The sequence below is a fragment of the Furipterus horrens genome, unplaced genomic scaffold, assembly GCF_987537825.1.
Source record: "Furipterus horrens unplaced genomic scaffold, mFurHor1.1.pri manual_scaffold_16, whole genome shotgun sequence".
Taxonomy (NCBI): Eukaryota; Metazoa; Chordata; class Mammalia; order Chiroptera; family Furipteridae; genus Furipterus; species Furipterus horrens.
The window spans coordinates 746,957-762,095 of NW_028327186.1; the positions used below are offsets into that span (position 1 = coordinate 746,957).

At 43.4% G+C, this 15,139-nt stretch overlaps 1 protein-coding gene across 3 annotated transcripts in view; it reads right to left on the reverse strand.

The window, feature by feature from the left end:
- GABRG3 (gamma-aminobutyric acid type A receptor subunit gamma3) overlaps positions 1-15,139 on the reverse strand; it is a 335,489-nt gene that overhangs the window by 30,795 nt on the left and 289,555 nt on the right. The window lies entirely within an intron of this gene.

Consider the following 15,139-nt stretch of genomic DNA (forward strand, 5'->3'; position numbering starts at 1 on the left):
GAGAGACAGACAGAGAGAGAGAGAGAGAAGAGAAATATCTATTGGTTGTCTCCCATATGTGCCCCAACTGGGGATTGAACCTGCAATCTTTTTGGTGATCGGAACGATGCTCCAATGAACTGAGCCACCTGGCTAGGGCTGCGTGTGTGATATTAACAAATATTCCTGGATGTTTTTCTCTCCCTTCTCTCCCAGGATGCCCGTGATGTGAATGTTGGCATGCTTGATTTTCCCAGAGGCTCCTTATACTATCTTTGTTTTCTGGATTCTTTTTTAGGAATTAATTTTTTTGCTGGTCTGCTTGAGTGTTTTTTTTTGTTGTTGTTTTTGTTTTTTTTGCCTTCTTATCTTCCAGATCTCTGATTTGGTCCTCTATGTTGTCTACTGTTGATTCCCTATAATGCATTCTTCATTGCAGTTAATGTATTCTTCATTTCTGGCTGTTTTTTAAAAATGTATTCTATTTCTATTTTTATGTTTCCCATCTCTGTTGAAGTTCTAAGTTCATCCACTCTTCCCCTAAGTTCATTGCACTTCCTTATAACCATTGTTTTGAACTCTGCATCTAGTACATTTCTTGTCTCCATTTTGTTTAGTTCTTTTTCTCGAGTTTTGGTCTGTCCTTTCATTTGGGCCATGTTTCTTTGTCTCATTTGGCAGCTTCCCTGTGTCTGTTTCTGTGTATTGGGTAGAGCTGCTATATATCCTGGGCTTGGTAGTGTCGCCTAATGCAGTAGGTGTCCTATAGGGTCTCACGGCACAGCCTCCCCGATTACCCAGGCTGCCCCCACCCATGTAGGGCTGAGTACACTCTCCTGTCGTAGTTGAGTCTTGGTTGCTGTTGGCACATCACTAGGAGGGATTTACCACCTGGCTGATCAGCTGTGAGGACGGCTGCTACCACTGTGGACAATCAGCAGTGCAGGGGCCCATCCCATGGAGCAGGACTTGCTTCAGCAGGGCTCTGGTTCCCACTGAGTCTACTCCTTGAGTGTGTCCCATGTGGAGGTATTTGGATGGTGCTTTAATGTGGTCTGAAGCTGTTTACCAGGAGCCTCCCAGGAGGGGCAAGCCAAGGTCAGCCACCACCCGTGCCTTGCCCAGGGCCACCCAGCATCAGCTATAGGAGATCTGCAGGTGGCTGCTACTTGTGCTGGGCATGGAGGTGTCCAGGAGAGGCTAAGCTGACAACCAAGGCTGCCTGTCACCCATGCTGCGCACAGGGCCACTTAGCAAGAGGCCAGATTGAGAGATTTTCATCAAGTTCAAAACATGTGGGCAAGACAGGTCATTTGGATGGAAAAGCCATTGGAAACAGCGTAGGTGGGCTCACAAGTTGGCTGGGGTGGGGCCTCAGGGATTCACTGAGTTGGGGCAAACAGTGTGAGCCAGACTGGTGGGGACTCAGATGTGGCCACTGCCGGCTACCTGGGGCAGGGCGCAGAGAAGAAACAGTGGCCTCTGCCAGCACTTCTGCCTGGGAGAAAGCTGCCCCTCTAGTTCTCACCCTGATGCCAGACAACTCAGGTCCTCCCGATATGGCCCTGGTGCCCCAGCGCTGGAGCTCAGAGGGAGTGAGTCGGAGTAAGTCCGTGCGCCGGCCCTTTAAGGGGAACTGCCTGGAATCGAGCAGCCCCCGTCTCCCTCAGCACAGCCCCCGCTGGTTTCACAGCCAGAAGTCATGGGGACTTCTCTTCCTGGCCCTGGGGCCCTGGGCTGGGGCCTGGTGTGGGGCAGGGACTCCCCCGATCCCTGTCCTTAGAGGGGACCTCTGTAGCAGAGATATCCCTCTCTATTTTTAGCCACCACACGTGGGTGTGGGGCCAGCCGGTTCCTTATCTCCGCTCTTCCTACCAGGCTTCTTTTCTGTATCCTTAGTGGTGGGACTTCTGTTCTGCTAGATGTCAGGTGGCTCTGCGTGATGGTTGTTGTTATTCAGCTGTAATTCTGACATGGTTGTGGGAGGACGCGAGTACTGCCTTTACCTGTGCCGTCATCTTGATCGGAGTCCCTTAAGATATTTTTAAAAAATATTTTATGTATTTATTTTTAGAGAGAGGGGAAAGGGATGGAGAAAGAGAGGGAGAGAAACATCACTGTGTGGTTGCCTCTCACGCGCCCCCAACTGGGGACCTGGCCCACAACCCAGGCTTGTGCCCTGACTGGGAATCGAACCGGCAACCCTTTGGTTCACAGGCTGGCGCTCAATCCACTGAGCCATCCCAGCCAGGGCTCAAGATACATATTTTTTAACCGTCAGTTGTTTCTCATACGTCGTGAGCTCCAGTGTAATGTGTCAACAATCCGTCTGGGCGTATTTACTGTAGCATCCCAGAGAGGCCACAGCCGCAGCTATAATCACATTTTCTTTTGGAAAACAAACTGGAAAAATCGCATTTACCTCCTCATCTGGCTTGTTTTATCTGCCTAGCGTGAAGACATGAACATCATTTACTTTCAAATGATGAAACATACCAAATTAGACATGTGAAATAAGAAAAGTAAAAACTGAACACTCAGATCATTACGTTGACTAGTTCATATATTAATTAAAATATAAATGATTTGTGGAAGAGACATTTCTAACTTCAGTGGCTGGCCAAGTTTGTCACAAAGGCAAGAATTCCTTCTGGCATTATCAGACTTAACAAATAATATTTTATAAGCAGGTGACATTGTCCTCTGTAAAAAAATTCAGTCTGCAGGTTATAATTCTCAAAGGCAGGAATATTTTTATTCTTTTTCATAGTTTCAAGTTTTAAAAAAACAATTTAAGTGTAAGAGAAGAAAAATTGGCCCAGTGGACAGACAGGGAATTCTACAAAATCTTGAGTAATCAGATATTGTCAATGTTATTTAAACAAGTCTAGACAACAAAAAACAAAATAAAACTACCTAATTATTTTTCTATGGTAAGCATGACAGTGATATACAACCTAATAATGAAGGCACAAGAAAAGTAAATATCTCTTACAAATATTGATGCAAAAGCTCACAGAAACTCTTAGCTAACAGAATTGATCAGCATAATATTTTTTAATACATTAGGACCCAATGAGATTTGTGGGAATGAAGGAGTGGAAGTTCATAAATATAATCCATCATATGTTCATGCCATGGAAAGCAAAGCCATTTCATAAAGTCCAGAAATACATCTGTGTTAAAAATGTTCAATAAATTAAAAATTTAAGAATATTTCATATATATAGTGTGCACTTTCCTAAAAGCTGATAACTCAATTGATGGAAAAACATTAGAGACGTTTCTTTCTTTTAAAATTTAAAACACGTACATGCCCATTACCTCCACTATTATTTATCATTATATTGAGTACATTGGCCAACATACTTCTAGAAAAATAAATACATGAACAACTAGAGGCATAAAAATGAGGAAGAAAGATAAGTTTTTGCATCGAGAAGACACAAAATAATCAGTGAAAAAACTAAGACAATATTATTTTTTATTTTCTTCTTATTATTTTTAATCTTCACCTGAAGATACGCTTTTATTAATTTAAGAGAGAGAGAGGGAGAGGGGGACAGAAACATCACTCTGTTGCCTGCTATATGCACCCCCACCTGGGATCAAACCAGCAACCCAGGCATGTGCCGTGACCGGGAATCAAACCCATGACTTTGGGTGTACGGGACAATGCTCCAATCAATTGAGCCACCTGGCCAGGGCACTATATTATATTTTAATTATTGTAAAGCACCCAGCATAAACTTAACAAAGATGTTCAAATCCTAAAGGAGGAAGTTCATGAATTACTAGTGAGCCAAACATAAACTGTGTACGTGGAGAGAAAGGCCATGTTCTCGCGCAGGGAGACTCGTCTGCATAGAGGTGTTGATTTCACCCAAATTCAATGCAGACATTAAAGGGATCTCCATAAGGGGACCCCGGGATATTTCTCCTGTTTCCACAGTTTGACTATAAGTTTTACTTGGTAGAACAACCAAGTGAGAACGACCAGGAGAAGCGCAATGAGAGAAGCAGGCTAGTTTTTCTTCGATTATTAAATAGAAAAGCTACATTAAGCATGACTTTGCACTGATGCATGACTGACGGAGGGAACGGGATAGGTATACGCTCTCTTGGTCCATATATGATGAAGGCAGCAACTTAAATTAGCCAGGGGAAGGAGGGGGATGGTTTGTGGAAGCCGTATGAGAAGAATATAAATTTAGACCCATTCCCGTTCCAAATGAGTCAGAGCTCTAAATGTGAAAGAAAAGAAAGAAAAGGAAAGAAATTCTGTCATAACTTTGGATTTGGGCAAACTTTCCTAGCCGTCAAAATCTGGAAGGAATAACACACACACACGCATACACACACAGACACAACACATTTCTAAAACTGGAAACACAAAAAGTGATGTAAAAATCAACAGGACAAAAAAGTACTCAATGTGGAAAGTAAAGATAACAGATGCTAAATCAGGGAAAATATAGTTAATTGTCACAGAAAAAGGGCTAATGACACTAATAAAGAATGACTTATAAAAATGAGAAAATGAGAACAGAAAGCCAATGGTAAAAACTATGAATAAACAGTTAGTAACACAAATGAACAAGAATTGATTAAAAAAAAAAAAAAAAAGACACCAAGCCTTACTCCTAAGAGAAAGAACTACTAAGTGCTAGAGATAAAAAAATTCTACTCAAACTTGAGAAAAACAAATGAGTATTATTTTCCTGCTCATCCTGTATGGACTACATTTTAGGGTGAATAAGAACTGGTTAGGGAAAATTCTTTTTTACAAGCAAACCACAGCTGACAAATGCAGGAAGGATGATATAATTAAAACGAGACGCTGCAGCCTCGGATGAATCTGGCATCTGACTTCGCCCTGAAGCAGGACAAGCCGACATTGGTCTCTTCTGGCATCATGTGACCACAGCCACACAGGACTGCCTGTGAAGGGCCCTTCAGAAGCTCACAGAGGCTTGAGAGCTAACCACCACTTTGCAGCAAATGCAGGGAATACGTGATTCTGTGAGAGAACTACCAGCCCAACGGAGCGTGTGGGAAACTCGCCTGGCAAGATGGCCTAGTTTCTGCCCAAATAAACAGAGGGAGCTTTAATTGATTAAAAGAGACTTCAGAGAAATATCAACCCAACGCAATGGGTAGACCTTGATCAATAGCGATGTGAACAAGCCGAGTGGAAAGAGACAGCTGGAGACACCGGGCAGGCATGGGTTGAGTGTTTTATGTTCTTGAGGGATCAATATTAACTCTGGCTGATAATAGCATTGCAGCAGGAGAGTTACGAGTCTGTCCCAGGCACCTAATGAGGTGTCTGTGGGAGAATCCCCATGACATGCAATGTTTCTCTGAAGCGCCCTTTAACAAATCCATGAAGCAAACGCAGCCAAAAGTGGACGTGGGTACTTGGCATGTGGGATTTCATTGCACTCTCTGATTTATAAAAAAAAAAAATAGAAAGACTGGGAAAATGTTCCCACAGTTTTCAAACTAAAGCCTTTACTTAGCCAATACAATACAATAGCTATTATGAAACCCAAATAGATTTATCAAAATAAAAGGTGGAAAATGTGAATGGGAATCCTGGCTGGGTGGCTCAGTTGGTTAGAGCATTGTCCCCATACACCAAGGTTGTGGGTTCGATCCCCAGTCAGGGCACATACAAGAAGCAACCGATGGATGCATCAAAAAGTGGAACAGCAAATTGATGTCTCTCTCTCAAATCAATAAATTTCTTTTAAAAAGAAATGTGGATGTGAATCCTACCTCCACACTATGGCTACCCCCCACAACACACACCAAATTCATGTGTAGAAGCCCTTGCCTCCCAGGTGTTGGTAGTTGGAGTCTGGAGGTGAGGCCTTTGGGAGGTGAGTTGGTCAGGAGGGTGGATCCCTCGTTATAGGATTAGTGCCCTGAAGAGAAGAGACAAGAAAGAGATGGTCTCTCTCCACCAGGTGAGGGTGCAGACCAAGAAGCGAGCCCCCTCAGACACGTGGAACCTGTTGGCACCTCGGTCTTGGACTGGCAGCCTCCAGAACTGTGAGACATCAATTTCGCTGTTTGCACCACTCAGTTGGTGGCGTTTTGTTATAGCAGCACACGCTGACTAAGACGTCCTACAAAATGCTCCAGCAGTATTCCAGGCCATGGTAATGGCCGAGTTAATGTTCATTGTAGCTTTTGTTTTGGTACCAACACAATATAAAACTCTGCATTGAAAAGGTCTTCCCTCTCTGGGCAGGGCTCCCCAGATGGCCCTCTTTTATGGGTTCCCAGGCCTTGGCTGCTAGATGTGGGAAGTGCGGGGGGTTGGCTACTGAGTAGCAGTTGGGCCATTCTCAGCATGACGTGGGAGGACCCTGTCCTGCATGGTCCCCTGAGTCCCTCTTTCTGGACTTTTAGCTTAGAGCACAGACAGAATGAGGCAGCAGCCTTAGTGCAGAAGAACTACACTCTGCCCAGCCTCTTGTCTAGAGAAAAGTGATATTTGTTTTGAATTATGAATGTTGACTGGTAGCTTCCTTGTTTAACACATTTGACCTGCTTGGAGAGAAGTTTAGAAAGAAGAAAACAACATTGCCTTTAAAGGTGCAACATGAAAGTGCTTCTAGATTTCTTTTTGCTTTTATGCAAGAAACGGTAAATTCTGCTTTGGTAGTGGTGATCAGTTTCTTGTCTGTGGTCATTCATGTGCCTAGATATAATAATAATTTTCCAGGTGCCATGAGAAATATTGTCTCGATGCAAATGTGACAAACACTGGGTCTTTGCAATCAATTTAGTATATCAACTTTAGGACTTTTAAAGAAAATATAGTGGAACGAACAACATTAGAAGGCACGGTTCACAGTGCAGTCATGATTATTTTGTGGCATTTTCATTGCGTGCACGTGGGCACACGCGTTCTGATTCTAGAATGGAAAGAGTGTTGTCCAGTGAGAACTGTTGGCAAGACCTTGCCAGCTGCCCCGCCCCACACACACAGGAGAATTTGCACATTCAGGGAATTCAGGAGCGGGAGGGTGACAGAGGCCAGGGGGTGAGCTGGACCGCGGCTGTGAGGGTGGCCGCGACCCGCAGCCCTGTCCGCAGCCGGGCCCCTGCCACCCTGACAGCCTCTCCGTCACTAAATATGTTGGCCTTTCCTAAGAAGGCGGGCTATGAAATTTTGAATAAAGTCTCCCAGGTTTTAAATATCGAAAGCCAAGTCAATTTTTCCTGACAATCCAAGTACGCCCAAGGGACCGTGTCGCACGGGGGGCACGCACGGGTACCGGGCGCACGTTCTCAGGCTGTGCCCCTTCGCAGGGACGGAGGTCAGAAGGCGGGAAGGCACCCCGGAGACCTTGGTTTGCACCTGCTTTTGTGTAAACGTTCAGGTTCCCCGCTCGTGAAAAGGGTGAAAACACAGGCCTCGGGGTGATGACAACTTACTCTCTCTCTGGTCATTTTAGGAGCAGTGACATCCATCCCTGGCCCCAGCGAAGGGAAGGAAAATGAGCCCGGACTGGGGACGGCCTCTGACCGCCCTGCTCAGTGCAGGCTGGGAGGGCACAAGCGGGCTCTGCGCTTGGGACTGTGTGTCTAAGTGTGTGCATGTGAGTGCACGTGTGCATGCATGTGGGTGTGCATGCTTGTACGTGTACACGGTCACAAATGGGTCTGTGTGTGTGTACATGCGCATGTGCTTTGTGAGCACCTGCGCGCATATACTGCACAATGCTTCGTGTGCATGTGCTCAGGTACTGCATGCGTGCACAACAGTGCTTGTGTGCACATGCACATTGTGGGCGTGTTTGTATGTGCATGTGCACATGAGTACCGCTATGCATGCGTTTGTGCATTTGTGTTTTGTGTATTTGTGTGCATGTACATGCACGAATACACACATACGAGAGTGTGCACATTGTGCACACATGTGTATGTGTGTGTGCGTGCATGTATGTGTGGTTTCAAGATCTCTGAGGATCCACCTCCTCACTCGTTATGAAAATCAAGCTATTCACAAAGAATGAGCCATTCATAAATTAGAAATTAGTACACAGCTTTGTACAATTTTAATAAGCAGCACAATTTAAAAAATTTAAACATTAAAATTTAAAAGAGTGCTGGCACAGAATGGAAAACATCTATGCAACTCCTGCCTCTGATGAGAGACTTGCACCCAGACTACATAAGAACTTCCACATCTCACCCCAAGAGGACAAATAATCCAATTAAAAATGGGCAAAGCATTTGAACAGATGTGTTTTCAAAGAGGATATATGCGTGGCTAATCAGAACCTGAAAAGATGCTAACCCTTCCTCACTGGGCACATACTAATAAAACTGAGGAGAGACACCACTTCCTGCCCGCCAGGATGGCTGGAATAAAACAAAGGAACGTAGTGTTTGAGAGAACAGGGAAAGAACCCTCATCAGCTGTTAGGGGGAACGCAAACTGGGACAAGCACTTTGGGCAGCAGTTTGGGGGTTCCCCAGATGTTACCGAGCGAGGGGCGGAGTTTGCGCCCAAGGGCAAACGTGGGCGCACTGACCGCACCGGGGATAATGCTGCTCAGTGGAGGCTGAAACGCAAACGCACTTGCTCCCCCGCAATGCGCACACAGCGAACGTGAGGACGTGAGGGTCAAGTGTTCGGAGGTCGTTTTGTCACCTGGAAATAACGAAAGCTCAGCCAAGTGTCATCAACCCTACTTTCCCCTTGTGAGGAGAACTCTTAGGATTTGCTCTCTTAACAACGTGCACCTCACTCCGCAGTGTGAACCCCAGTCCCTCTGCCGTCTGTGCGTTAGATGCCCGGGACTGACGCGCGCCTACCGGACGCTTGTGCCTTTGGACCCCTGGCTCCAGTGCCCCCTCCTCCCGCCCCCTGCCCTGGTAACTGCGGATCTGATTTCTCTTTCTGAGTTTGGGTGTTGGTTTGTTTTAGATTCCGCAAATAAGTGAGCACATACAGTATCTGTCTTTCTCTGACTGATTTCACTCAGCAGTTGGACATTGTCCTCAAAGTCCACCCATGTTGCTACAAATGGCAGTTTTCTTTTTTTTAATGGCTGAGTCGTCTTCCATTGTGTGTGTGTGTGTGTGTGTGTGTGTGTGTTATAACTTTATCTATTCATCCATTGATGGAACTTAGATTGTTACTATGTCTTGCTGTTGTACAGAGTGCAACTATGAAGATGGGGAAGCAGATATCTTTTTAATTAAGTGTCTTTGTTTTCTTTGGGTATATTCCCAGAAGCAGAATTCCCGGATCACATGGTAGTTCTATTTTTAATCTTTTGAGGATGCCCTTCACAGTTTCCCAGAGTGGCTGGACCCGTTTACAATCCCACTAACAGTGCACAAGGGTTACCTTTTCTCCACATCCTCGCCAGTATTTGTTATCTCTTGCTCTTTTGATATCATAATAGTCATTCTAACAGGCATGGGGTGGTATCTCATTGTGGTTTTAATTTGCATTTCCCAATAATGATGATGTAGAGCATCTATTCATGTTGGCTATTGGTATGTATTTCTTGAAATAATGTCTAGTCAGGTCTTTTGACCATTTTAAAATTATTTTGTTGATTTTTTTTTTTTTTTTTTGGCCATTGAGTTGTGTGAGTTCTTTATATATTTTGAATATTGACCCTTTGTCCGATAGATGGTTTGCAAATATTTTCCCCATTCGGTAGGTTGTCTCTTTGCTTTGCTGATGGTCTCCTTTGCTTCGCAGAAACTTCCTAGTTTGATGTCGTCCTCCTTGTTTATTTTTTATTTTGTTGTTTCAGGTGTCATAATGAATTCTTAGAAGCCAGTGAAGACTTGTGGTAATTCATAAGATACCTCCTAAAATAATAAAAATGCTGTATAGCTATTAGTTCTGCCTGTTCTAGAATTTTATGTAAATGAATCATAAGTGAATCTTGAACTTGGCTTTTTCCACTTAGCTCAGTCTTTTTCATTTGCTATGTGATTGAATATAAAATTAACACACTTCCTTTTTATCAGTGACTAGTGCTCTTGTAGATAATAGGACGTGGAAGTAGAATGATTAAATATCAATTATTCAAAAATGGTAAGAAGAAAAAAGGAAATGGAGACAGCATGCAAAGGTGGGCTAACTAAATATTAAAAATGGGTAGATTTAAATCCAAACATATCTCTAATTATATGTTAAAAACAGTTATAGTTAAAGGACAATGACCTGAATCAGGTGCGACTTTAAAAAACCCTAGAAATGAACATTGCATTATTTTCAAGAAACACATCTAAAACATAGAGAGAAAGTTGGCAGTCAAGCCATAATTTAAAATATCATAAAATCCCAAAATAAAGCATGTGTAGCCATATTGGCATTAAAAATATGTGGACTTGAAGATGAAACGAGGGATACTTAATAGTGATAAAATTTCAATCTGGGGGGGACCTATTAATAATTTTATTTTGCATAAACTTAATAACTTAGTCTCCCAATGTTCAAAGCCTCAATAGGCAGAACCAGATAGAAATAAAGAAATTCTCAATCATTTTGGAAGATTTTACTATAACTTGTGAGGGTTTATTGTTTCTCTGATGAACTATGAATAGTAAGTGAATGAGTAGACTAAAAATTTACTAAGTAGAAAGAAGATGTGAGCAATATGGTTGACAAAACTGATCTACTCTCTTAAGAATTTAGGGGGGAAAAGCCCCGTAAATTCTTTCACAAGGAAAATGAATTGTTCCCAACTCATTTTACGAGGTCAGCTTTACCTTTATACTACAATACCAAAATTAGAGAGATTTCAACAAAAGACGTGTTACACAAACCCTTCAAAAAATATTAGCTATTTGAATCTGGCAATATATAAAATCATGACCAAGTGAAGTTTATTCCAGAATACAAAATTACTTTGACATCTGAAGGTCCATCAATGCCATTTGTCATGTTAATAGGATAAATGACAAAAACAGGATGGTCATTACAATAGACGAGGTACATAGCTGATAAAATCGAACACAACTCACGGTAAATGAGTCCATTGATCATAAATGAATTCATGATTAAACCTCTGGAAAATCTGACTAGAAGGAATTTTTTCAACTTGATAATGGAAATCTACAAAAACATGCAGTTAACATCATACTTAACGATGAGAGCCTAACAACCTTCCCTCTACGATCTGGAACAAGAGAAAGACACCGTCTCTTGCCGCTCTTATTCAATGTGTTATTGGACATTCTGGCAGGTGTAATCAGACAAGGAGGAGAAGTAGAAAGCATACAGTTTGGAAAATTAAAAAAAACCACAATCTGGTATGAAGAAAAACTAATGAATCTACAAAAAAACTACTTAAACTTACATGTCAATTTGGCAAACACGTGGGTACAAGATCAATAAACAAAAACAAATTGTACTTTGGTATGAGCAATAAATAATTAAAAATTAAATTTAGAGTGTAGTATCACTGATCATTGCATTAAAATATGAGATCCTTAGGGAGAATTTTAACAAAATGTGTAGCACAAGCATCGCTCAGAGAAATTAAAGGGGACCCCACTAAATGAAGAAATATACCAGCTTGGTAGGTAGGACTCATTGCTCTTCGAAAGTCAACTCTCTGCAAACGAATAAAGAAATTAAATGCCATCCCACATCCATATCAAAATCCCAAGAGGCATTTTTGTAGAAACTGACAAAATCATAGAAATTCAATGGATCTAAAGTAGCCAAAAGAATTTTGAGAAAAATCAAAGTTGGATTTCAAGATTTACTACAAATCTACAGTAATAAAGACAGTGGGGTATTCAAGAAAGGATAGAAAAATTGATCTGTGGAACAGAACAGAGTCTAGAAATAGACCCACACATATCTAGTCAATTTTTACCAAAAGTGGAGAAGATAAGTCAACTGGGAATGGATAGTCTTTTTCATAAAAGTGAACTTCAGATTTTATCTCACACCATATACAAAACTTAATGAGAAATGGTTTAATGTATGTATGCATTTCAAAATGAAAAATATACATTTCCAAGAAGAAAAGAGAGGAAAATTTTCACTTCCTTGAAATAGGTCAAGATTACTTATCAGAGAATACAAAAATATCACTCATCTCAAAAAAAAAATTTAATGAACTGGACTTCCCCAAAAGAAGAACTCCCCTTTAAAAGACACAGCAAAAAGAGAGAGAGAGAGAGAGAGAGAGAGAGAGAGAGAGAGAGAGAGAGAGAGAGGTGGAGGGAGGAGAGAGAGAGAACAAAAACCATCACATAGCTACTTGAATGGTTATGATTTCAAAGACCAACAACACCAGGCAGAGTGACCAGCCTTTCATACACTCCTCGTGGGTCACACGTCGCAAAGCTGGCAGCTTTTTATTAAGTGAATCATACCTGCATAAGAGAGGAGATCCCCCCAAAACCCAGAATTTATATATAAAAAATTGTGTGTTTATTCTTACACGTTTGAACTTCCCAAGTCACCTTTCCAGTACTCTCCATTTGACACAAGGCAGCTATGGAGACTTTGTCCCACTGCTCACGCACGGAGCCAGCATGCTGTGAACTCCGAAGCGGTGAAGGGAAGTTCCGGGGGCACAGAGAGGGGACCAGCTGCATCTGCGCTTTGGGGAACAAAAGATCGGTGGAGGCTCGGACTGGCTAGTGGGTCAGCTGTTGGCTCTGCTGAGGCAGGGAGGGAAGCTGCCCCTCTGTCCCGGGAGCCCTGTGAAGGGACAGCAATGGGGAGGGAAGGGTTCTCTGGGCCTGGCTTTGCTTGCAAAGGCCTTACCCTTCGGCCCAAGATTTCTCCTAGAGGAATCCCAGCTGTTTTGTCTTTTTAAAATGGGTCAGTTTGGGGAATAATGCGTATCCTGTTCTCGTGTTTCCCATAGCAATAAATAAACCTCATTGAAATGTGTTTAATTCAGTGGTTTCCAAACCCGATACAAACTTAAAAAAATAACATTATGTCTGTGAACATACTGTGGGAACCACTGCAGGGGCTTGCGGTTTCTTCCCAGGGGGGTTGCAGGTACAGAGAAGAAGATGCAAGGCCCTGGCCGGGTTGCTTAGTCATTAGAGCATCATCCCGATATGCTAAGGTTGCAGGTTCAATCCCCAGTCAGGGCACATACAAGAATCGACCAATGAATGCATGACTAAGTGGAACAACAAATCGATGTTTCTCTCTCTCTCTCTCTCTCTCTCTCTCTCTCTCTCTCTCTCTCTCTCCCCCTTCCTCTCTCTCTCTATAAAAAAAAAGTTAAAGACATGAGGGGAGGGGGCTCAATGATAGCCCCTGGTCGGCCTGGGTCCTTTCTGATTTAGACCTGCGATGCAGGTCGCTCAGAGCCTCTGAGGTTTCCCAGTCAGGTTTTGTTTCTACGCCGAGCAAATCAAGATGAAGGCGAGCACATCAGGAAATTCTTTCCTGCCAGGAGGGGAGAAGAGAAATGATTTATCATGTGCTCGTCCTGGGAGAGGCTGTTGGGAATTCCGGTGGCTTTGTGCTGGAAGTTCGGGGACACAGAATAGTCAGGCATCTTTCCGGGGTGTTCTCTGTGCCAAGTGTGAAGAAACAAAGCCCTTCCCGGGCTGCCTGGTGCTTTGCCCACTGAATCGAGAGCAGAACAACAAGATACCTGCCATGTGGGTTCTAAGGCTCGATAACTCAACATGATAAACTTAGGATGACACAATATATTCCCCGCAGGAGCTAAGTCTGCAGTGGGCACAGGAAATTGACATTGTACAAATGTTCTAAAATATTCTACTCCTTTGAAAAAGAAAATTGCAGCGATATTTCATAAGTGACGCCAAGTGGATCATTGGAATAAATGCTCAAAACAATTTAGAATGATCTGCTATTTGTTCATACTCATGATCTTTTTTTTTTTTTTTTTTTGGAAAGAAAAAATAAACCCTTTATTTTCCTTTTCTAACTTGGGGTTACGAGGGAAGGGGGTGCTCTGTCATCCGGATGGAAAGAGGACATGGAAATGCAGCTTCCGGTGACAAGTCTCAACTTAAACCAGTTCCTGTGGCCCTAGCACAGCTGCCAGAGAGCCCCTGAAGATGTCACAGACTTTCACGGTCACAGATGCCAGCCACACAGTCCCTCCTTGTTCTCTGCCAAGTGGATCCCAATCCACAGGCAGCTTTGACCTCTGTCGCTGCGCAGTGTAAAATGACAACCTAGACTCCATCAGTGAATCCTGCCCTGCAGGACTCATTGAGGGCTGCCCCCAGAAGCTGTGCGCCCACATGTTCCTGGCCCACCTCCTGTCCCCAACCTCCAGTGCCACACATGTGCCCGACAGGTGAGGCCCTCATGGCTGCTTTTGGGCTTCGTTGAGACCCTGTCTCCTGTCACGGGCCCACGCCCCTGGGATCACCTACGGCGACCCTCTCCAGCGTGCACCTGTGATAAGACCCTGCCGCCATAGGAGTGCACGCTGGCACTCAGAGCGAGGACGGAATACTGCCTGGGAACTTCCCACGTCTGGGGGCAGACGTGGACACCGAGACTCATGAAGCCTAAACGCCAACCCAAAACGATCCTCTCCAATGCTCATTATAATAAAACTGTCTAAAATTAAAGACAAAGAGAGAAGTTTAAAAGGAGCAAGAGACTAAAAATCCCCTCGTGTGAGAAGAAGCCCGCAGGGCTGTAAGCAGGTACCTCAGCAGACGCCTTGCCGGCCAGGAGAGAACAAATGATATATCCAAAGCACTGAAAGGAAAGAAAAAAACACCCGCCAACCAAGAATACTTGAACCAGCAAAGCTGTTCTTCAGGAGTGAAGGCGGTATAAAGCCTTCCCCTGACAACAACGAAAAGCTGAGTGAACTCGCCACTAGGCCTGTCTGAAAGGAAATGCCGAAAGCAGGTTCTCGAGCTGAAATAAAAGGACGTTAACTAGTAACATGAAAACATATGCAACCCATTAGTGAAATAAGTACACAAATTTTAAATAGTCTAATATCGTGATATGGTGGTATGTTACATATTATAAAGGTAAAAAAGGATGATATCCATCCATCCATCCATCCATCCATCCATCCATCCATCCATCCATTTATCCATCCGTCCATCCATCCATCCGTCCATCCGTCCATCTATCCATCCATCCATCCATCCATCCATCCATCCATTTATCCATCCATCCATCCAT